We start from the raw sequence: 23,706 nt of genomic DNA on the forward strand, positions 1-23,706 counted from the left end.
GGCAGAGGGAGGAAGGCAGTTGATCCGAGGTTTGTCGCAGAAGTGGTCACAGCACGGGGGGTCAGGGCTGAGCGCATGGGAAATTGCAGAGTCCGAAGGTGACTGTGTGGTGCAGGTTGACGGCGTCGTTTATACACTTATGCTCATAAATTAAGGATAATTGCAGAATGTGGTGCCACACATCGTGGCACTGCACAAAACTGGCACTAATAGCATAGGCAAGTTGGGAACACACACGACACAGATCTGTACGTCCACGGTATTGGTGATAAGCTGAGAAAACCGTCCCGAAATACAAGTGCTACAAAACGCCACTGTTTCCTGCGCATGTACCAAGATATCAGTATGGGATACGATCATCATGCACACGTACACAGGCCGCACAACCGGTTGGCATACTCTGGATCAGATGGTCGAGCAACTGCTGGGGTATAGCCTCCCATTCTTGCACTAGTGCCTGTCGGAACTCCTCAAGTGTCGTAGGGGTTTGAAAACGTGCAGCGACACGTCGATCGAGAGCATCCCAGACGTGCTCGATCAGGTTTAGGTCTGGAGAAGGCCTTTCCATTCACCTGATATCTTGTGTTTCAAGGTACTGCTCCACGATGGCAGCTCGGTGGAGCCGTGCGTTATCGTCCATCACGAGGAAGGTGGGACCCTCTGCACCCCTGAAAAAGCCGACATACTGGTGCAAAATGACATCCCGATACACCTAACCTCTTACAGTTCCTCTGTCAAAGACATGCGGGGGTGTATGTGTACCAGTCATACTCCCACTCCACACCATCAAACCACGACCTCTATACGGGTCCCTTTCGAGGACATTAAGGGGTTGGCATATGGTTCCTGGTTCACGACAGATGAAAACCCGGCGAGAATCACTGTTGAGACTATACCTGGACCCGTCCGTGAACATAACCTGGGACCACTGTTCCAATGTCCATGTACTGTGTTCTTGACACCATGCTTTACGGGCTGTCCTGTGACCAGGGGTCAGTGGAATGCATCTTGCAGGATAAACCATGTCTGTTCAATCGTCTGTAGACTGTGTGTCTGGAGACAACTGTTCCAGGTCCCGAGCAAGACTACCTGCGGTACTCCGTGGCCGTCTGCGGGCACTGGTGGTGAGATATCGGTTTTCTTGTCATGTTGTACACTGTTGATACTTTCCTGTCTATTGGAATGGTTGCCATAATCGCCCTAGTATTCTACCCATCATAACGTCATCAATATGTGTTCTTTGAGCCATTTTCAACACACAGTCACCATTAGCATGTCTGAAAATGTCTGCACACTTACTCGCTGCACCTACTCTGACGTGCACCAAGACACCTCTGCGTATGTGGACTGCTGTCAGCGTCACCGTGCGACGTCCACAGGTCATATGCACCGTATGGACATACCCCGAGGTGATTTAAACCCGCAAACCGCCCACCAGAGCGTTGTTTCACCATGTATCAGCATTATCCTAAATTTATGAGCATGAGTGTAGTAGGACCGTATTTTTTCTAGGAGTCCTGTTACCTGTACCGTCACTAGTAAACGCTATGAGAGTCTTTTACACACCATGGTGATTCCAACCCTTCACGAGCGTGGATGGGTGGGTAAGGCCATTTCTGTACAAGATGATACATCTCCGGGCATTGCACAGCCAGCGAAGCGCCTGCTGCAGAGATGAAGAGTTTCTCGATAACAGAACGCAGCATGTCATTCTCAATGGAGAGAAGTCTTCCGAAGTAAGAGTGATTTCAGGTGTGCCGCAGGGGAATGTCATAGGACCGTTGCTATTCACAATATAGATAAATGACCTCCGTGGATGACATCGGAAGTTCACTGAGGCTTTTTGAAGATAATGCTGTGGTGTATCGAGAGGTTGTAACAATGGAAAATTGTACTGAAATGCAGGAGGATCTGCAGCGAATTGACGCATGGTGCAGGGAATGGCAATTCAATCTCAATGCAGACAAGTGTAATGTGCTGCGAATACATAGAAAGATAGATCCCTTATCATTTAGCTACAAAATAGCAGGTCAGCAACTGGAAGCAGTTAATTCCATAAATTATCTGGGAGTACGCATTAGGAGTGATTTAAAATGGAATGATCATATAAAGTTGATCGTCGATAAAGCAGATGCCAGACTGAGATTCATTGGAAGAATCCTAAGGAAATGCAATCCGAAAACAAAGGAAGTTGGTTACAGTACGCTTGTTCGCCCACTGGTTGAATACTGCTCAGCAGTGTGGGATCCGTACCAGATAGGGTTGATAGAAGAGATAGAGAAGATCCAACGGAGAGCAGCGCGCTTCGTTACAGGATCATTTAGTAATCGCGAAAGCGTTACGGCGATGATAGATAAACTCCAGTGGAAGACTCTGCAGTAGAGACGCTCAGTAGCTCGGTACGGGCTTTTGTCAAAGTTTCGAGAACATACCTTCACCGAAAAGTCAAGCAGTATATTGCTCCCTCTTACGTATATCTCGCGAAGAGACCATGAGCATAAAATCAGAGAGATTAGAGCCCACACAGAGGCATACCGACAGTCCTTCTTTCCACGAACAATACGAGACTGGAATAGAAGGGAGAACCGATAGAGGTACTCAGAGTACCCTCCGCCACACACCGTCAGGTGGCTTGCAGAGTATGGATGTAGATGTAGATGTAAATGTGTTTCGAAAAGGTTATTATTATCAGCCGTCATTTCGCTACAGGCGTTGCATCCAGATCGCCTGATCTTAATGCCTGTGACTCTCGGCTGTGGGGTTACCTGTCAGATGTGTTCAGTGCTACAATTACTACCCATAGCTGAACTGAAGGCACGCATAGCACGTCGCATTGTGAAAGTGATCCCCGAGACAGTCCGATCTGTTGTGGAACATGCTATTTTTCGATTTCAACTTTTCGCAGAAAACGGTGGACAGCATACTGAACATATCTTGCGCTAGTCTGACGACAGTTGAAAATCTATGTCATTTTGCATTTTATGCGATTCTTGGCTCCAGAACAATTAAAAACCGATGTCATTTTGCTTTGTATGCTGTTTTTGGCCCCAGGACAACTAAAAACCAATTTTTGCCATCTGATGTGATACGACCTGCAATCTAACTGACAGTGCCACAACTGTTGACCGCCAAACTTGTGCAATGATGCGCATTGAACTGTACGGAAGGTGTGATGAGTAACTGAAATCACAGCCGTCGAATCTGCGATTCATCTGTCATTTGTAGCCGAGCCCAATTGCGTTAATTCACTTACATCGCCATCTATTGGTAAAATTTTCGTTAAATTTTTGTTTTGTTCCATGACGTTCCCCCCAACGTGAATAATATACTGTTCAAATTTGATGTCATTCTGACGAGTGGCTCTCTTCCAACATCTTTTTAAAACAGTAGCTTTAATTACGGGCACCCAGTATAGAACCTGGGAATTAAAACTTCCTGGCAGGATAAAACTGTGTGCCGGACAGAGACTCGTACTCGGGACCTTTGCCGTTCGAGCGCAAGTGCTCTACCAATTGAGCTACCCAACCACGACTCACGCCCCGTCCCCGCAGCTTTATTTACGCCACTACCTCGTCTCCTACCTTCCAAACTTTACAGAAGCTGTTCTGCGAACCTTGCAGAACTAGCACTCCTGAAAGAAAGGATACTGCGGAGACATGGCTTAGCCACATCCTGGGGGATGTTTCCAGAATGAGATTTTCACTCTGCAGCGGAGTGTGCGCTGATATGAAACTTCCTGGATGATTAAAACTGTGTGCCGGACCGAGACTCAAACTCGGGACCTTTGTCTTTCGCGGGCAAGTGCTTTACCAACTGCCAGGAAGTTTCATATCAGCGCATACTTCGCTGCAGAGTGAAAATCTCATTCTGGAAACCTAGGAATTGTCTATAAGAAATAATTATAGAGAGAAAATTGGAAGAAATGAGAGCAAACGACAGGAAAAGAATTCGAGTGATAAATGGCATTAGGAGACAACGAATACACGAACAGACTAAAGAAGGTGCTGAGAACAGGACACGATATAGTGCCTCCAGCTGAAATCTGTCGTAAGAGTGAGACGCTAAAGGAGACGAAGATATAGCACTTACTTCTGATTTTGAACACTACCATTTTTGCTCAACACCTTGTATATGGTGGTTTATGAACAGTACTGAAACACTTTAAAAACTTTCAAGCGCAATTCCTCCAACGTACCCTATGGAGACGTAAGAGACCTCTCCGTCAACCGCGCAAATTGAATCCTGTGGACAGCAGAGGGTCGCGAAAATATGCAGATGCGAGCAAAACTTCAATGGCGGTAGGAGAGAAAAGGGAGAGCAGAAAAATAAAGGGGCAGCCTAGCTCGCCTCACCGCGAGCTCTGTGCGGCCGCGGGTGAGCACGGCGCTGTTAATAAGCGGGGCGTCGCGGAGGGTCGCCGGACGGAGTGGCGGTGGGACGCTTTGGCATCGGCAGTGGCAGACATCGCGCGCGCCTTCCGCCGAACAGCCTATCGCTTTGACTTTGCCCTCTCGATGTCCGACTCGGGAAAAAAAAGTCCGGGAAGAGGCGGCGCGGTAGGTGACTGCGGCCTTTGTGGGTGCCGGCTGGAAGAAAGGCAGGCGAAAAAAGGAGCAGGCGAGCCGTGTGCACGGACGGAGGGGGAGAGTGAAAGAGAGAAAGAGAGAGAGAGAGAGAGAGAGAGAGAGAGAGAGAGCAGAAAGGCGACGGCCGAGCACCGGTCAGCAGACAGCAATTAAACGGTTAACTTGCGACAGGACTTTCGGGCGGCGACGCGCAACAAGTATTTCCTAATTAGTGATGGCCCTCGTGTGTCTCTGCCCTCCTTTGAGGCCGTTTCATTGCGCCTCCGGATGACAGACAAGCTCGGCGGCCGCACAGCTCCCGGGCATAATTGCTTTATTGCCGGGCGGGGCGGCGCTGACGTCTCGTGATTACGTCAGCCCTCAGCCCTCAGCCCTCGCACAGTCGCCACCCTTTCTGGTGGTCGTCTCTCCTCCTTTTTTTCCCCCTTTTTCCTTCCCCCTTTTTTTTCGCGGGCAGGCGGCGAGCCTGTCGTGCCTTCCGCAGTGACGGTCCTCGCGAAAGGACGCCAGCCTCTCTTGGGCCTTTGCGCCGCTGCCGCGGTGTCACCCCGACCGCTGACGCGCCCACCGCCAGAAAGAATTCGCCGCTAACAGCTTCTGCTCCACTGGCAGGCCGCAAAGGAATTCATATCACTATGCGCTTCTGTAGTACCCACTCTTTTTTTTAACTAAAGAGGAAAGAAACATGTCCCTCGTGTTTTGGAAAGAAGTTAATTAAATTCTCTATCTGAGATGAAAGCTGGACTCTCGATGCAGTTCTTCTAACACCGGGAGAGTACTGCTATACAGTGGCCTTTGCAGCGGACGTATTAAATTAACAGTAAGGGGTGAGGGTCTATATGTACGTCTACGTAAACCACAGTGAAGTATTTTCCATTGCATCAGATAAGGGGCGTACTTCACGTATGAAGTGAGGAAGAATAACAGCTTGAGTGCCTCTGAAGTTCTCTAATTATCTTCTTGGACCCTACGGGAACAATAGTTAACTGTATACATAGTGAACCAGATCCCCATGGAAAAACTTTCAGAGGTGGTAGTATCGAGAAAAAGGAAAGTACAGGTAGAACTCGCGCTCTGAGTCTTCTGTACAAATTTAATTTTGTATACAGAGTAAATCACCTAAAACTGGCATCCCAAATATTTCGGGAATGGAAAGTGCTATTGTCGTCACAGAATGGATTGGTAGTCAGAGTCCCGTAAGGGTAGCAGGTCAACAGATTGTTATAATGCTTAGACAGCGTATTTTTTGTGAAAATATACAATTTTTTAAGTGGAACGATGCCTACTGATATTAACAAAGTAAAAGTATAGATTAGAATGCCAGTATGTTTGTTGCTGGGTATTAGCACGAATCGTTTACGAGATATCGTATTTTGAAAAGTTACCACATCGGCACTTGTCCAACACCTGTGGTAGCACACGCTAAAGAGCAACAGAAGAGCATAAACTAGTTACGTGGATTCTGACCAGTAACAAGACAATTGACCATAATGATCATAGACAGCGGCAATACACGCTTCCAGTCTCGTATGGGGCGACTGGTGCACAGGTGCCAGCATTTCATCGGACACGTCGGAGCAGGCTGCAGTAATACGTCGTTCCATATCTGCGAGTGTAGTTGGTATGTCTTTGTAGACTGCGTCTTTAAGCTTTCCTCACAGAAAGAAAATTATACGCGTCGAACTCTAGGATCGGGCAGGCCGAGGTACAGGTCCTCTACATCCATTCCAACGATTTGGAAGCAATTCGCGAGAACGTGCTGTAGTACTTCTTGCACTATGGGCTATCATTCCGTACCACAGGTTCCTCTAGTCTGCAGAGGAACGTCTTCTAGTATTCATGGAAGAAGGGCTCTTAGAAGGCTGCGATAATTTTGCGGGTTCAGTGCTCTCTCCATGACGAACGGGTCTACGAACTGATGATACACTATCCCACAAGACGCATTTACGCTCCATGGACTCTGTCGTTGCATTTGATAAAGCCAATGGGGATTGTCAACAGACCAATAGTGCATGTTTCGGCGGTTTACCTAACCATGACTGGTAAATGTGGCTTCATCACTAAACAAGAAACATGAAACATTTGGAGTATCCTGCGTTAATACCTATGTACGCAAGTTAACACTTTTTTCAAGATCGTTTCCATGAAGCTGCTGATGGAGAGAGATATTATAGGGATGGGACTTATGTCGACGAAAACGCGCAGGACACTTACCTGACTCATGCCACCTCCTAGTGCCATTGCTCGCGTGCTAATGTGCAGCCCAACTACAACAGCAGCAACAACATTAATTCCCCCTCAGTCGTCACTTGTTTCCTTCCGTCACTTTGTTTACGTGTTATGCTACCGCCATCACGTAACTGGTTGAAGAGGTTGATAAATAATAGATGGTTGACTCCTTTTGGGATATCTTGCCACATGAACTGTACAGGGACGAACTGCATTCTTCCTACATTCTCCACACACCATGAGCGTGTCGGCTTTTTCTGCATTGGTAAATCCCATCGTCCAATTACGACCTGCTACTTTGACTGTCACACACTAACTGACCAGCGGTGCAAAAAATGTTTCAAATGGCTCTGAGCACTATGGGACTTAACATCTATGGTCATCAGTCCCCTAGAACTTAGAACTACTTAAACCAAACTAACCTAAGGACAGCACACAACACCCAGTCATCACGAGGCAGAGAAAATCCCTGACCCCGCCGGGAATCGAACCCGGGAACACGGGCGTGGGAAGCGAGAACGCTAACGCACGACCACGAGCTGCGGACCCAGCAGTGCACTCAGAGAACACACAAGCACTCTGTAAGGAAACATAACAACATCGTACCTAACGAAGGTTAAACGGCGCAATACGAAGGTTAAACGGCACAAACAACTCTCAGTGCGGTAACTTTTCAAAATACCTCGTCAACGACTCGCACTAGAATCCTGCAACAAACACCACAAAAATTTTCATTTTCCCTACCTTTAGTTTGTGAATGTCAATAGGCATTAAAATAGTGTAAGTTTGCTCAAAAAATGCACTTTCTAAGTATTATTATAATGTGTTTATTATGTAACAAGACGTGTCCCTGACTACCGATCCATTCTGAGAAAATCGCACATCAGTACCATTCCCCATTTCCGCAGTATTTGCGGTTCGAGTTCTAGATGAGGTGATTCATCCTGTATACATAATAATAATAATAGTAATAATAATACTTTCGTGTGTGGAGCAGTTTTGCATCACCCTGGTTCGCAGAACTCCTGAAGATAGACGTTAACTGTGGAAGTGTATCACAGACACAGTCCCCTTGACTGTCCAGAGATGTCACTAAACCCACCCAAAGATGTAAACTACCATGTATGAGCAGCGCCTGTTACACGGAGGGGGTCCGACAGCCGATCAGTTCCAGTCATTCCACCATGCCTGGTCAGTACCATAGTTCGATCGCGTCTGAATTGTTACTTTGTGCCAGGAAGGGCTCTCAACAAGGGAACTGTCCGGGCGTCTCGGAGTGAATCAAAGCGATGTTGTTCGGACGTAGAGGAGGTACAGCGAGACAGGAACTGTCGAAGACATGCCTCGCTCAGACCGCCCAAGGGCTACTACTGCAATGGACGACCGGTACCTACGGATTGTGGCTCGGAGGAACCTGACAGCAACGCCACCATGTTGAATAATTCTTTTCTTGCAGCCACATGACGGCGTCTTACGACTCAAACTGTGCGCAATAGGCTGCATGATGCGCAACTTCACTCCCTACGTCCATGCCGAGATCCATCTTGCAACCACGACATCATGCAGCGTGGTACAGATGGGCCCAACAACATGCCACATGGACCACTCAGGATTTGCATCACGTTCTCTTCACAGGCGAGTGTCACATATTCCTTCAATCAGACAATTGTCGAAGACAGGTTTGGAGGCAACCCAGTCAAGTGCAACAAGTTATACACACTGTCCAGGGAGTGCAGCCAGGTGTAGTTTGTCTGCTGTTTTGAGGTAGCATTATGTAAGGCCGACGTATGCCGCTGATGGTCATGGAAGGCGCTGTAACGACTGTATGGTAAGTGAATACCATCCTCCGACAGATAGTGCATCTATATTAGCAGCGTATTGGCGAGGTATTTGTCTTCATGGACGACCATTCGTGCCCCCATCGTGCACATCTTGTGAATGACTTCCTTCAGGATAACGATATCGCTTGACTAGAGTGGCCAGCATGTTCTCCAGACATGAACCCTATCAAGCATGCCTGGGTTAGATTGAAAAGGGCTGTTTGTGGTCTACGTGACCACCCACCACGCTGAGGGATCTACGCCGAATCACCATTGAGGAGTGGGACAATCTGGACCAACAGTGCCTTGATGAGCTTGTGGATAGTGTGGCACGACAAATACCGGCATGCATCAATGCAAGAGGACGTGCTACCGGGTATTAGAGGTACCAGTGTGTACAGCAATCTGGACCACCTGGAGGTCTCGCTGTATGGTGGTACAACATGCAATGTGAGGTTTTCATGAGCAATAAAAAGGGCGGAAATGATGTTTGTGTTGATCTCTATTCCAGTTTTCTGTACAGGTTCCGAAGCTCTGGGAACAGAGGAGATGCAAAACTATTTTAGATGTGTGTATTATATGGTTCTTTGATGGTAAGATGGTTGATGACCATGTGTGGGGGTCGATAGAAATACAAACAAATTAAGTACACTTGGGTCCAGAGATATTGATTACATAAACTGCACTATGAAAACACCCAAAATTTAATGGGGGTGGGTAAAGAGCAATCAAAAAGAAGCATAGAAATAAAAAAAATTCGTAACTACAGTTTCTGAGCAGTACTTTTCTTCAGATCGGACATATTGCGTTTCTGCATCAGTTAAGCCCGACAATTGTGGATGTGTTTAACTACAGGTCATGGCTGGATGTACAAAAAAACAGGAGAGACGGAGACAAGCGCAGTTCTGAGTGTCAATTGAATATCACTTGCTGACGTAGCGCAGGCGCGCGTGTGTTTACCTTGCGTCGGCGGCGGCAGTGGCGGCTGTGGGCGCGAGCTGTGAACCTGAGAACCTAATCTAAATCTCTCTCGTCTGTTAAACAACAGTCGGATACATTTCCTACGTTTTCAGTGAAGTCGATACTCCTAAATCTTTCCTAGCTAAGTGAACTGTCATGGCACACGCTATTTGACTGGAATAGTGCTTACGCCTTTGCCCTCAAGTCGTTCGCAAGCGTTAACTGTCAGTGCTCGGTGCAATTCTCCGTACTAGGAGCCTTTGCAGCTTAATTCCTTACAAGTTAAGACGAGCCTGTGAACAATTGTTCACATAATGACTCTCACAATCGTTTCAACGTGGCGCGAGTCGCCTTGCTCAAACACTCGACGATTTCTGCAAGAGAAGAGAGCCAATTACTCTGTTCACAATCTGCCTACATCAATGCTGGAAGCCACACGTTTTTTTCTGGCCATTCAGAACGTTCGTACTTCGCCATAACTCCACCCTATAGAGTTTTTGTAGCCTATCACAGGCGTTATTTATTTCGTAGGGCATATTTTAACTTTTTCTGCGCAATACTGAGATAAACAGCTTTCTCTTTCATCCGAGTTTTTAACACAAGTGGCTACAATGAATCACCTATGTTTTGTGTTGAGTTTCTCCGGACGTTTCATCTCTGGACGTTCTATCTGGCATCTCCCGCCATAATCCTATAGTAAGGCTTTCCGAAGGGTCGTCGGTAAAAGCAGGTACAAGGGGTAGCTTTTGCCAACAGCCTACGTGGTAGCGGCGGATGTCTCAATGTGTCCACTGGATGCCCCGTGGCGAACTGCGTCGGTCAACATGGGACGGGCATTGCCGCTGTAAAATTCTCTTTCCCTCAGAACTGTGTCTCGTAGCTCGGTCCACGCGGAGTGACCGCGAGGTATAAGGAGCTATGTCATGGAACGCGCAGCCCCTCCCGCCGGAGGTTCGAGTCCTCGCTAGGGCGTGGGTGTGTGTGTTGTTCGCAGCATAAGTTAGTTTACGCTAGTTTACATATTGTTTAAGTCAAAGGACCGATGACCTCAGTATTTTGGTTCCTTAGGAATTCATACACATTTGAACATTTTTTTGAACATATTTTCGTAGCTCGGGCTCGGGAAATGGGAAATTACTTGTGTGCAATTACTAGTGTGAGTGTTAGCGGTTTGTAGTCACGAAGTGCTGGCTTATTTATTACATCAGCATTTTAATAACATTCGTTCAATTTCACTTAGCTATGGCATGTGACATATCAAGTTAACAGGTATTATTTCAGGAATTCAATGTAGGGTGTGTTATTTGTTTGACACCTTACACAGTGAGCATTAATGTGAATTCCTGTAAGACAATGAAATCACCATCGCTTACTGGTTGGTGACCATATCAGGCCACGGGTGTAGGTGATTGTACCATTCCTCAAAAAGTGGATTGACTAGTAAAAATCTTATTTTAATTTCCATCTTAAAAAGTGGTAGCAAAATTGAAATGGATATTGCTCAGACAGCAAGACGCGATCCGCGATATGTCTGCTGGCTTTCGAACAACGTACGGTATCTTTCCTCATACGCTGTCTGTAAAACAGAAAATAGACAGCATAAAGACATATATATGAAGAATCTATGACTGACCTAATTAACGGTGGACACTTTGATAAATAAGCGAAGTTTTATTCATAGCAGTATAAAGTACATGTAGTACGTGTGTCTCCCGTTGTTTCCCATTTGCTGCCATACTGGACTAGGTACATTGACGAAAAGAAACAGCGACGCCAAAATATAATTAATGTAAAGTAACCGAATTTTGGGGATACATTCGTCTAGATATCATATTTGTGTGATTTACATTGCAAGATCACAGGTTAATGTTAGTGCGATACAAGCTGTTTCAAATGTGAAATGTGATACTTTAATAACTGATGTAACATATTTGGCTGTTTATATCCGAATATGTTGCTATTTTCGAGGATGTGATCAGACAGTACTGTAAGTGGAACGCTTCAATGTCAATATAGCTCCTTACAGACCAAGTTACCAGACAACCCAGTCACAACTCGTCGCCCTTCTTGACGTTAGCCAATCAGCCCACAATTCTCTGGCATCCGCGAGAGGCAGAACTCTTTATGTGGCATTCTGTAAAAACCGCATATTGCAATCGGTTGAATCACGATGGCCGCACAGTTATAAGTCCAACAGTTTAGAAGCAAGGCAGTCGGTTCCGAAACACAACCAAAATGAAATTGCTAAATTGACATCTTTTACTGTCACGTTATTCAATCTGAGGGCCGCCCGGTGTGGCCTTGCGGTTCTAGGCGCTTCAGTCTGAAACCGCGTGACTGCTACGGTCGCAGGTTCGAATCCTGTCTCGGGCATGGATGTGTGTGATGTCCTTAGGTTAGTTAGGTTTAAGTAGTTCTAAGTTCTAGGGGACTGATGACCACAGATGTTAGGTCCCATAGTGCTCAGAGCCATTTGAACCATTTTTTTTTCAATCTGAGGACTGGTTTTTTGTAGCTCTCCATGCTAATCTATCTTGTGTAGCGATCTAAAAATTAGGACAAAATTTTGTCCTTATGTACTCGCTATTGTCGACACACCCATTACAAAGTATTTGTTACACATAACTTAAAAATATAAAATAATGTAAATATATGTCTCAAAAAGCACAAAACAATGTTTTGTCATGCCCCTGATATTAAATATCACCTGCCCAACGAAGGTCTGCTCCGCACTGTTGTAGAGACTGTACTTAATCGTTTCCCTGCATGATGACCTGCAATTTCATTACGCTGCTCACGCAATGCGCTGCTTCACAAACCAAAAAAGTTCTGCATCACCTCGGTTCTCAGAGTTCCCGAACCTGTACAGAAAACTGGAACACAGATCAACATAAACATCATTTCCGCCCTTTTCATTGCTTATGAAAACCACCTTCAGAGGTGCAAATTTTTCAACAAACCACGTGCCGTTTCTTGTGACTCACACGTCGTTGAGAGGTAAAGGGTTGGTGAAAACGAATACTGGGAAGTCCGTGATTTGATCGAGATACGATCCCACAACCTCTCGGTTTTCAGGCACGCACGCCACCACCAGGCAACCAGGCCCGCCAGTTACTTAGCTACTTTATCTATGGGTTCTGAATAGCGATTTTGAGAGTATCGAACTATGTAACATAAATGGCCATATTTTTATACCACCAGGGGGCGGTATACCTTAGTATCTGACATCAATTTCAACCTGATACTTCTAGCCGCTCCTCAGCAAAAGGGATCTTAACAGATGAAGAGACAGACGGACGACAATGTAATCAAACAACGGTGCCATCTTTACCGATCCAGGGAGAGAATGCTCAAAAATGTCTAGTAAACCTGGGCTCTAAAATGCATACCTAAAGCTGTGACGCACATCTCTTCCACTGCAGTCCCTTTGCCTTCCATGTTAAGGGAGGAGATAGTATCGAAAAAAACAAGAAAAATGTAAAATAAATGTGGAAAAATGCATACATTAAGAGTTATAAGCAGTTATTTTGGTCCATATTACCACATCTGAAAGTTTATCGGAGTACTTCTGATCCACCCCGTGTATTTCTACATTCTTCACTTACCCCTCAACCACCAAATTATAGTACACTGAAATGTTTCGTCATAAATTATTCAGACATCTATTATGAACCATTTAAACATGATTTTATTATATTTATTTGGTTTTCCTCCTTAAATTGAAAAAAAGAGGACTGTCATTATTAGAGGACACCGGGACACAGTGTGAAAAATTCAGCTTTTCATTGGTTCGGGCAACTTATAGTTATTATCTCCAATAGTGTTCAAAACAGAACAATTTAGTATCCCAAAATAAACTTTCGAAACAAATTTGCAGACGCAGTAATTTCACATAAAATCGCAAATATTCTACATTCGAAATCAAAATTAGCGTATACTTTGGTATGGAATACGCCAAAAATTCAACACAAGCAGTAACATTACATTTATTTCATTAAGTGCATGGTTTGGCTAAGCAGTAGTTCATTTGGCATCCTCATTCTTTATCTCATTTAAGTATCAGGTGCCCCTTTCCATAGTGCCTCACTGTCCGTTGTAAATTATTCAGAGTTGCAACGACGGTTGTTTAATGTCTTGCTCGTACATTCGGGACATGAAGTTCCTTTCTTCAAATATGTGAGAGCAATTTGTCTTCTGCAATCTTTCAAGGTGATGGAACTTTTCCAGTGAACTACATTCTGAAGTCATTCTGTGTCCACAACACCTACTTCTTTCTCTTAATTTCAGTGGTATGTGTATCTTGGAGCCAGTGGTGTTGGTCAACGTTTTCCACATATCTGTTGTAGTCATGGAGGCATGCTGGTTTCATGAGTAGCTTCATCAATTCTTCCTTCATTCGTTAGGTCATCAACACAGGGTGATAGTTTGGTATGTTACCACTGATTTCTCCTCACATAAGGTATTAGGCCACATCTTTTAATGTCTTAAAAATATTACTGCTCATTTCTGTGTTTTTCCTTTCGCCATCGATCCATGTGATTTTATACTCCCTGAAATTTTAGGAAGTGTATTCAATTACAGATTTGCTCCCATCAGCGAAAATTGTTAACACTAAGTCTCAGTATCCTCAGGGCGTTGTTTAGAAATTAATATTTTAGATATAAAAAAAGTAAACTTAAAAATTGTAGATCCTTTGTTAAGGTACAAGTTTATATAATAGTAACATAAATACTGTGGTGTCACCGCCAGACACCACACTTGCTAGGTGGTAGCTTAAATCGGCCGCGGTCCATTTAGTACATGTCGGACCCGCGTGTCGCCACTGTGTGATCGCAGACCGAGCGCCACCACAAGGCAGGTCTCGAGATACGGAATAACACTCGCCCAGTTGTACTACGACTTTGCTAGCGACTACATTGACGAAGCCTTTCTCTCATTTGCCGAGAGACAGTTAGAATAGCCTTCAGCTAAGTCCATGACTACGACCTAGCAAGGCGCCATTAGCCTGACATAGTTAGATAGTTATCGTATGAAATGTCTCAACAAGAAGAACGATGTATACAACAAGGATAAATAAAAGATAAGTATTCGAGGAGCTGCATACTTTTCTAATGAGAATTCACTACTTATACTGTTCCAGAATTCACGCCCGTCTGCGTTAGATAGCGTGCATTTAGGCCGCCTCTATCTACAAGGTGTTGGCACATTTGCCAACACATCAAATACTTAAGGGACTAGCCCATTCACATAAACGGATAAAATTAATCATTTACTGCACACAGACACGAACCTTATAACTTCTACAAACACTTCTGATAAAATGAAGCAATTCTTTAGAGTAGTTCCTGTTTGTACATTATTAGCATCTCTTCCATTGTGGCTCACACGTTTAGGCATATAATTACAAAATTCATTATTGTAGCAATAAGAGGATTCAACTGTCCTCACTGGTTCTTGAAACGTTTTAACGTGGGTTTTCGCGGGTTAGTTGACGTCGATCTTCCAGCGTCATCCAGCTCAGAGCTTTCAGCCTTTCAGTGACGCTCTCTGTGAGCCAAATAAACCTGGATCATTCGTGATATCCTTATTTGTGTACGTTCAGAATTCCGTGTTAGTCGTATTTGGTATGGGTTCCATACACTTGACCAATTTTCTAGAATGGCTCTGAGCGCTATGGGACTTAACTTCTGAGATCATCAGTCCCCTAGAACTTAGAACTACTTAAACCTAACTAACTTAAGGACATCACACACATCCATGCCCGAGGTAGGATTCGAACTTGCGACTGTAGCGCCTAGAACCACTCGGCCACTCGGGCATGCGAACCCGAATCAGCCACTTGCTTTACTTACGATTGAACCTAGCCTACACCAAATGATCTCCGTCTAGTACAGAAAAGGCATTGATATGGAAGATTTTGTTGCTGTATTGATACATGTTGCGCAGTAACAGAAGTCTTTACAGCTTTAGAAATATTATGTGTAGTATTCAAATGGGCCAACTGAACCAGCGTGCAACCACGTTTATGTTTGTGTAAACCTGATTATCATCAAACGAAGGTAATGCAAAGCTGATGAAGGTTTTTAAGGTGTCTTCTGCGTCTGTTTCATCAGAAAGTGGGCGGTTAGAGTCAGAAGCGACCATCCTTCTCTTGATACCGATCTGTGTGATAGCTATCCCAATACCGCAATTTCAGATGACTGCATCGAATGTATATTTGCAGTCCTGTACTGAACTACCGGCAATTAAAGATGCGTGAAACAGCTTTGTCATCGACATACCAATAAGGAATGTTTTGGTATACTTTTCACGAAGGTTTATTGCAGAATAAAAGGTTCATCATTTGTTTGATGCTGACCAAAAACAATTTCGGCAACAGATTTATTAGACTCTAATTACGTACCCTAACTGCTAATGTGAGAATAACCTGGTACACCACTTACTAATAGAAACAGCAAGCAATGCAGCTTGTGGCAGCCGATGTCTATGCGACAAAGAGGGCGAGGTACGAATCTTCTTCTTATTGATCGCATTGTTAAGAGTAAAATAAAGAATCGGTAAATACTGCGAAATTATTTTGGACCAAATTAATTAAAAATTACACGAAAATTTGGCTGTACTGAAAAATTAAAAAAACAGGAAGACTTTTCACCATAAGTATGCAATATATCAAAAACCTGATATGGCAGTCACGAAACTGAAAGATTTGACTTACGTATTACGGAAATAATTAGTTTGTTAGCGAGAGATGCCATCGTCTGATTCCCACGAAGTCCGCGCATAAATAAATTTGTAGCTGGAAAACGTTCTGAATCCAGTGGTTCATTACGACAGCAGCTGTAGGCGCTTATTTTGCAGACCTTCCACACTCACGCTTTACTGGTGGATTTTACGGAACTGGGAACCCTTGAACAAGTTTTTGACCTAATAGAGAACAACGTTAAAATTAGACGCTTTCTGACCTAGAAGCACATACTTTACTAATCAGACTGACAAATTTCACCTTGTCTTTGCCGTTAACTGTGAAACATCCCCTTTGGGAAATCATAAATGAGTATGCTGGTAAACCTCTTACGTTATTTGATTTTCAAACATCTGAGCAAACCTGAACGTAGTCAGACATTTCTCTCTTTACTTATTCCGATCATCACTAAACTGACACACAATATTTTTAGCGCACCGCAATCTGTCTTTCAAAAACCCCCACAAAAGAATGGCCCTGAATAACAATAATCTATACCTTTCATGAATCACTTACCTCACAAAAATCTTCGTTACTCGAACTACTGCAATACAGCGACCGCCAATACTGCCAGCTAAATAAAAGATTCTAACTAATGAAGGCACTAACTACTGATAGGCATAGTTAGCAAATGAAAGATTTTGATAGAGAACAAACAATGTATTTACCTTGATACTGTTCAAAAGTCATCATATAGATATATATGTCCAGGTCGTCCGCTTATAGCAACCTCTCAAAACTCTGGCATCTTTCTCTCATCATCCACCACTGCTGGCGGCTCACCTCCAACTCCACAACGCTACGCGCTGTTCTCATCCAACTGCGCAACACTACAATAGCAAATATTCCAACAATGCCAACCAGCCACAGACTGCCCACAGCACAGTCGGTGATTTTCATACAGAGCGCTACGTGGCGATACCAACATAAAAACCTGAACAGCAAACTTACGACTGTCCCTCTCATTTGAAAATTGGTGTTACTGGCGGCTATGAAGGGAGCACTATGTCCGATGGCAGTGACCGCTTTGGACTTAACTTGAAAGGTATGAACAGAGGTCCACGCTGCCACGTGAGGCGAATTCAGACTCGGACAACTGACATTCATGGGCAGTGCGCCACTCGTGCATACCTCGAGGGTCAAATCTAGCCCTCAACGTACCACCTCCTTTCCATAGTTCCCTTTTGGTTGGAGTGAGGACTGTTACTAAAATACGGTCGAAAGTGACGTAACTAGAAACAGAGGAACAGCTCAGCTGGAGAAAACAGAGAATGAAATAGGCCGTAGTCTACTTTATTGGAATCATCGTAGCTTTTGTACAAAATGAAATTAAAAAGAAAGTACAAGAACCTGTGTGGCCGGACACGAAACGGTTCCCCATTCTACCCGAATGCTTGTCTTAACCACTGCGCTTGATGCTTATCTTGCGGTGGGAGGGAGGGGGGGGGGGGAGGGGGAGGAATTCCATGTTCAGTACGCTACTTTAACATGTCACGTACAGTCAACACAGTGGTAAACTCGGTAGAACAGCAGACGAATGAGTTTTAAACAGAGAAATTTGCTTGAAGAAATAAGATGCGGAACTGACACGCAAGAACGGTGAAGTGACATCACTTGGAAAGACCTTCACCAAGCAGTGAGCCGCACGTCTTTTTTTTAGAGGTACTTAACTCTGGTATAGCCACAGCTCTAGCAAGCCCGTTACTAGTTTCGAATATGCATATTCATCATCAGACGGCTGTGTGCTTTTATCAAAACACATGGTGCTTTATATTACACGTATCTTTCCTAGGATAAACAGAAATCACAGTTTCAAAAGCTTGACAATGATGGGTGCACTAAAACTCGTGTTAGGAGGCCACTTGCATGAAATGACGGGCTTCACCATTTGTTTTCTCTGAGCTTTTCCAACGTATAACATTCATGCTATTCTTGACGTTTCCGCGTATCCGCACAACGGTCTTCATTACGATGCATGTTCGTTGAGCAATAATACTGTTTATCTCGACATATCGCGTGTTTTGACGCGCTTATACCAGATGAAACCAAATACTGAGTAGTTACAAAGAATATGACAGGACGTCGTGTTACGACTCAAACTGTTCGCAATAGACTGCATGATGCGCAACTTCACTCCCGACATCCATGGCGAGGTCCACCTTTACAACCACGACACCATGCAGCGCGGTACAGATGGGCCCAACAACATGCCTAATGGACCACTCAGAATTGGCATTACGTTCTCTTCACTGATGAGTGCCGCATATGCCTTCAAACAGACAAGCGTCGTGTTTGGAGGCAACCTGGTAGGGCCGAACGCCTTAGACACGCTGTCCAGCGAGTGCAGCCAGGGTGGAGGTTCCCTGCTCTGCTGTTTTGGGGTGGCATTATGTGGGGCCGACGTACGCCGCTGGTAGTCGTGGAAGGCACCGCAACGGCTGTACGATTGGTGAATGCCATCCTCCGACCGATAGTGCAACCTTATCGGCAGCGTATTGCCGAGGCATTCGTGTTCAGGGTCGACAATTCGCGCCCTCATCGTGCACGTCTTGTGAATGGCTTCCTTCAGGACAACGACATCGCTCGACTAGAGTGGCGAGCATGTTCTACAGACATGAACCCTATAGAATATCCCTGGGATAGATTCAATAGGGCTATTTATGGACGACGTGAGCACCCACCATGCTGAGGGATCTACGCCGAATCGCCGTTGAGGAGTGGGACAATCTGGACCAACAGTGCCTTTAATGAACTTGTGGATAAATGGTACGGCGAATGCAGGCATGTGTCAACGCAAGAGGACGTCCTACTGGGTATTAGAGGTACCAGTGTGTACAGCAGTCTGGACCACCACCTCTGAAGGTGGTTTTCATAAGCAGTGAAAAGGGCGGAAATGATGTTTATGTTGATCTCTGTTCCAGTTTTCTGTACAGATTTGGGAACTCTGAGAACCGAGGTGATGCAGAACTTTTTTGATTTGTGAAGCAGCGCATTGCGTGAGCAGCGTAATGAAATTGCAGGTCATCATGCAGGGAAACGATTAAGTACAGTCTCTACAACAGTGCGGAGCAGATCTTCGTTGGGCAGGTGATATTTAATATCAGGGGCATGACAAAACATTGTTTTGTGCTTTTCGAGACATATATTTACATTATTTTATATTTTTAAGTTATGTGTAACAAATACTTTGTAATGGGTGTGTCGACAATAGCGAGTACATAAGGACAAAATTTTGTCCTAACTTTTACATCGCTACACAAGATAGATTAGCATGGAGAGCTACAAAAAACCAGTCCTCAGATTGAAAAAAAATGGTTCAAATGGCTCTGAGCACTATGGGACCTAACATCTGTGGTCATCAGTCCCCTAGAACTTAGAACTACTTAAACCTAACTAACCTAAGGACATCACACACATCCATGCCCGAGACAGGATTCGAACCTGCGACCGTAGCAGTCACGCGGTTTCAGACTGAAGCGCCTAGAACCGCAAGGCCACACCGGGCGGCCCTCAGATTGAATAACGTGACAGTAAAAGATGTCAATTTAGCGATTTCATTTTGGTTGTGTTTCGGAACCGACTGCCTTGCTTCTAAACTGTTGGACTTACAACTGTGCGGCCATCGTGATTCAACCGATTGCAATATGCGGTTTTTACAGAATGCCACATAAAGAGTTCTGCCTCTCGCGGATGCCAGAGAATTGTGGGCTGATTGGCTAACGTCAAGAAGGGCGACGAGTTGTGACTGGGTTGTCTGGTAACTTGGTCTGTAAGGAGCTATATTGACATTGAAGCGTTCCACTTACAGTACTGTCTGATCACATCCTCGGAAATAACAACATATTCGAATATAAACAGCCAAATATGTTACATCAGTTATTAAAGTATCACATTTCACATTTGAAACAGCTTATATCGCACTAACATTAACCTGTGATCTTGCAATGTAAATCACGTAAATATGGTATCTAGACGAATGTATTCTCAATATTCGGTTACTTTACATTAATTATATTTTGGGGTCGCTGTTTCTTTTCGTCAATGTACCTAGACCAGTATGCCAGCAAATGGGAAACAACGGGAGGCACACGTACTACATGTACTTTATACTGCTATGAATAAAACTTCGCTTATTTATCAAAGTGGCCACCGTTAATTAGGTCAGTCATAGATTCTTCATATATATGTCTTTATGCTGTCTATTTTCTGTTTTAGAGACAGTGTATGAGGAAAGACACCGTACGTTGTTCGAAAGCCAGCAGACATATCGCGGATCGCGTCTTGCTGTCTGAGCAATATCCATTTCAATTTTGCTACCACTTTTTAAGATAGAAATTAAAATAAGATTTTTACTAGTCAATCCACTTTTTGAGGAATGGTACAATCACCTACACCCGTGGCCTGATATGGTCACCAACCAGTAAGCGATGGTGATTTCATTGTCTTACAGGAATTCACATTAATGCTCACTGTGTAAGGTGTCAAACAAATAACACATCTTACATTGAATTCCTGAAATAATATCTGTTAACTTGATATGTCACATGCCATAGTTAAGTGAAATTGAACGAATGTTATTAAAATGCTGATGTAATAAATAAGCCAGCACTTCGTGACTACAAACCGCTAACACTCACACTAGTAATTGCACACAAGAAATTTCCCATTTCCCGAGCCCGAGCTACGAAAAAATGTTCAAAAAGATGTTCAAATGTGTATGAATTCCTAAGGAACCAAAATACTGAGGTCATCGGTCCTTTGACTTAAACAATATGTAAACTAGCGTAAAATAACTTATGCTGCGAACAACACACACACCCACGCCCTAGCGAGGACTCGAACCTCCGGCGGGAGGGGCTGCGCGTTCCATGACATAGCTCCTTATACCACGCGGTCACTCCGCGTGGACCGAGCTACGAGACACAGTTCTGAGGGAAAGAGAATTTTACAGCGGCAATGCCCGTCCCATGTTGACCGACGCAGTTCGCCACGGGGCATCCAGTGGACACATTGAGACATCCGCCGCTACCACGTAGGCTGTTGGCAAAAGCTACCCCTTGTACCTGCTTTTACCGACGACCCTTCGGAAAGCCTTACTATAGGATTATGGCGGGAGATGCCAGATAGAACGTCCAGAGATGAAACGTCCGGAGAAACTCAACACAAAACGTAGGTGATTCATTGTAGCCACTTGTGTTAAAAACTCGGATGAAAGAGAAAGCTGTTTATCTCAGTACTGCGCAGAAAAAGTTAAAATATGCCCTACGAAATAAATAACGCCTGTGATAGGCTACAAAAACTCTATAGGGTGGAGTTATGACGAAGTACGAACGTTCTGAATGGCCAGAAAAAAACGTGTGGCTTCCAGCATTGATGTAGGCAGATTGTGAACAGAGTAATTGGCTCTCTTCTCTTGCAGAAATCGTCGAGTGTTTGAGCAAGGCGACTCGCGCCACGTTGAAACGATTGTGAGAGTCATTATGTGAACAATTGTTCACAGGCTCGTCTTAACTTGTAAGGAATTAAACTGCAAAGGCTTCTAGTACGGAGAATTGCACCGAGCACTGACAGTTAACGCTTGCGAACGACTTGAGGGCAAAGGCGAATGCACTATTCCAGCCAAATAGCGTGTGCCATGACAGTTCACTTAGCTAGGGAAGATCTAGGAGTATCGGCTTCACTGAAAACGTAGGAAATGTATCCGACTGTTGTTTAACAGACGAGAGAGATTTAGATTAGGTTCTCAGGTTCACAGCTCGCGCCCACAGCCGCCACTGCCGCCGCCGACGCAAGGTAAACACATGCGCGCCTGCGCTACGCCAGCAAGCGATATTCAATTGACACTCAGAACTGCGCTTGTCTCCGTCTCTCCTATTTTTTTGTACATCCAGCCATGACCTGTAGTTAAACACATCCACAATTGTCGGGCTTAACTGATGCAGAAACGCAATATGTCCGATCTGAAGAAAAGTACTGATCAGAAACTGTAGTTATGAATTTTTTTTTTATTTCTATACTGCTTTTTGATTGCTCTTTACCCACCCCCATTAAATTTTGGGTGCTTTCATAGTGCATTTTATCGTAATTAATATCTCTGGACCCAAGTGTACTTAATTTGTTTGTATTTCTATCGACCCCCACACATGGTCATCAACCATCTTACCATCAAAGAACCATATAATACACACATCTAAAATAATTTTGCATCACCTCTATTCCCAGAGCTTCGGAACCTGTACAGAAAACTGGAATAGAAATCAACACAAACATCATTTACGCCCTTTTTATTGTTCATGAAAACCTCACATTGCATGTTGTACCACCATACAGCGAGACCTCCAGGTGGTCCAGATTGCTGCACACACTGGTACCTCTAATACCCAGTAGCACGTCATCTTGCATTGATGCATGCCAGTATTCGTCGTGCCATACTATCCACAAGCTCATCAAGGCACTGTTGGTCCAGATTGTCCCACTCCTCAACGGTGATTCGGCGTAGATCCCTCAGCGTGATGGGTGGTCACGTAGACCATAAACAGCCCTTTTCAATCTAACCCAGGCGTGTTTTATAGCGTTCATGTCTGGAGAACATGCTGGCCACTCTAGTCAAGCGATATCGTTATCCTGAAGGAAGTCATTCACAAGATGTGCACGATGGGGGCACGAATGGTCGTCCATGAAGACAAATGCCTCGCCAATACGCTGCTAATATGGATGCACTATCTGTCGGAGGATGGTATTCACTTACCATACAGTCGTTACAGCGCCTTCCATGACCATCAGCGGCATACGTCGGCCTTACATAATGCTACCTCAAAACAGCAGACAAACTACACCTGGCTGCACTCGCTGGACAGTGTGTATAACGTGTTGCACTTGACTGGATTGCCTCCAAACCTGTCTTCGACGATTGTCTGATTGAAGGAATATGTGACATTCGCCTGCGAAGAGAACGTGATGCCAATCCTGAGCGGTCCATGTGGCATGTTGTTGGGCCCATCTGTACCACGCTGCATGGTGTCGTGGTTGCAAGATGGATCTCGGCATGGACGTCGGGAGGGAAGTTGCGCATCATGCAGCCTGTTGCGCACAGTTTGAGTCGTAAGACGCCGTCATGTGGCTGCAAGAAAAGAATTATTCAACATGGTGCAGTTGCTGTCAGGTTCCTCCGAGCCACAATCCGTAGGTACCGGTCGTCCATTGCAGTAGTAGCCCTTGGGTGGTCTGAGCGAGGCATGTCTTCGACAGTTCCTGTCTCGCTGTACCTCCTCTACGTCCGAACAACATCGCTTTGATTCACTCCGAGACGCCCGGACAGTTCCCTTGTTGAGAGCCCTTCCTGGCACAAAGTAACAATTCAGACGCGATC

Source organism: Schistocerca serialis, chromosome 5, assembly GCF_023864345.2.
Source record: "Schistocerca serialis cubense isolate TAMUIC-IGC-003099 chromosome 5, iqSchSeri2.2, whole genome shotgun sequence".
In the NCBI taxonomy this organism is placed as follows: Eukaryota; Metazoa; Arthropoda; class Insecta; order Orthoptera; family Acrididae; genus Schistocerca; species Schistocerca serialis.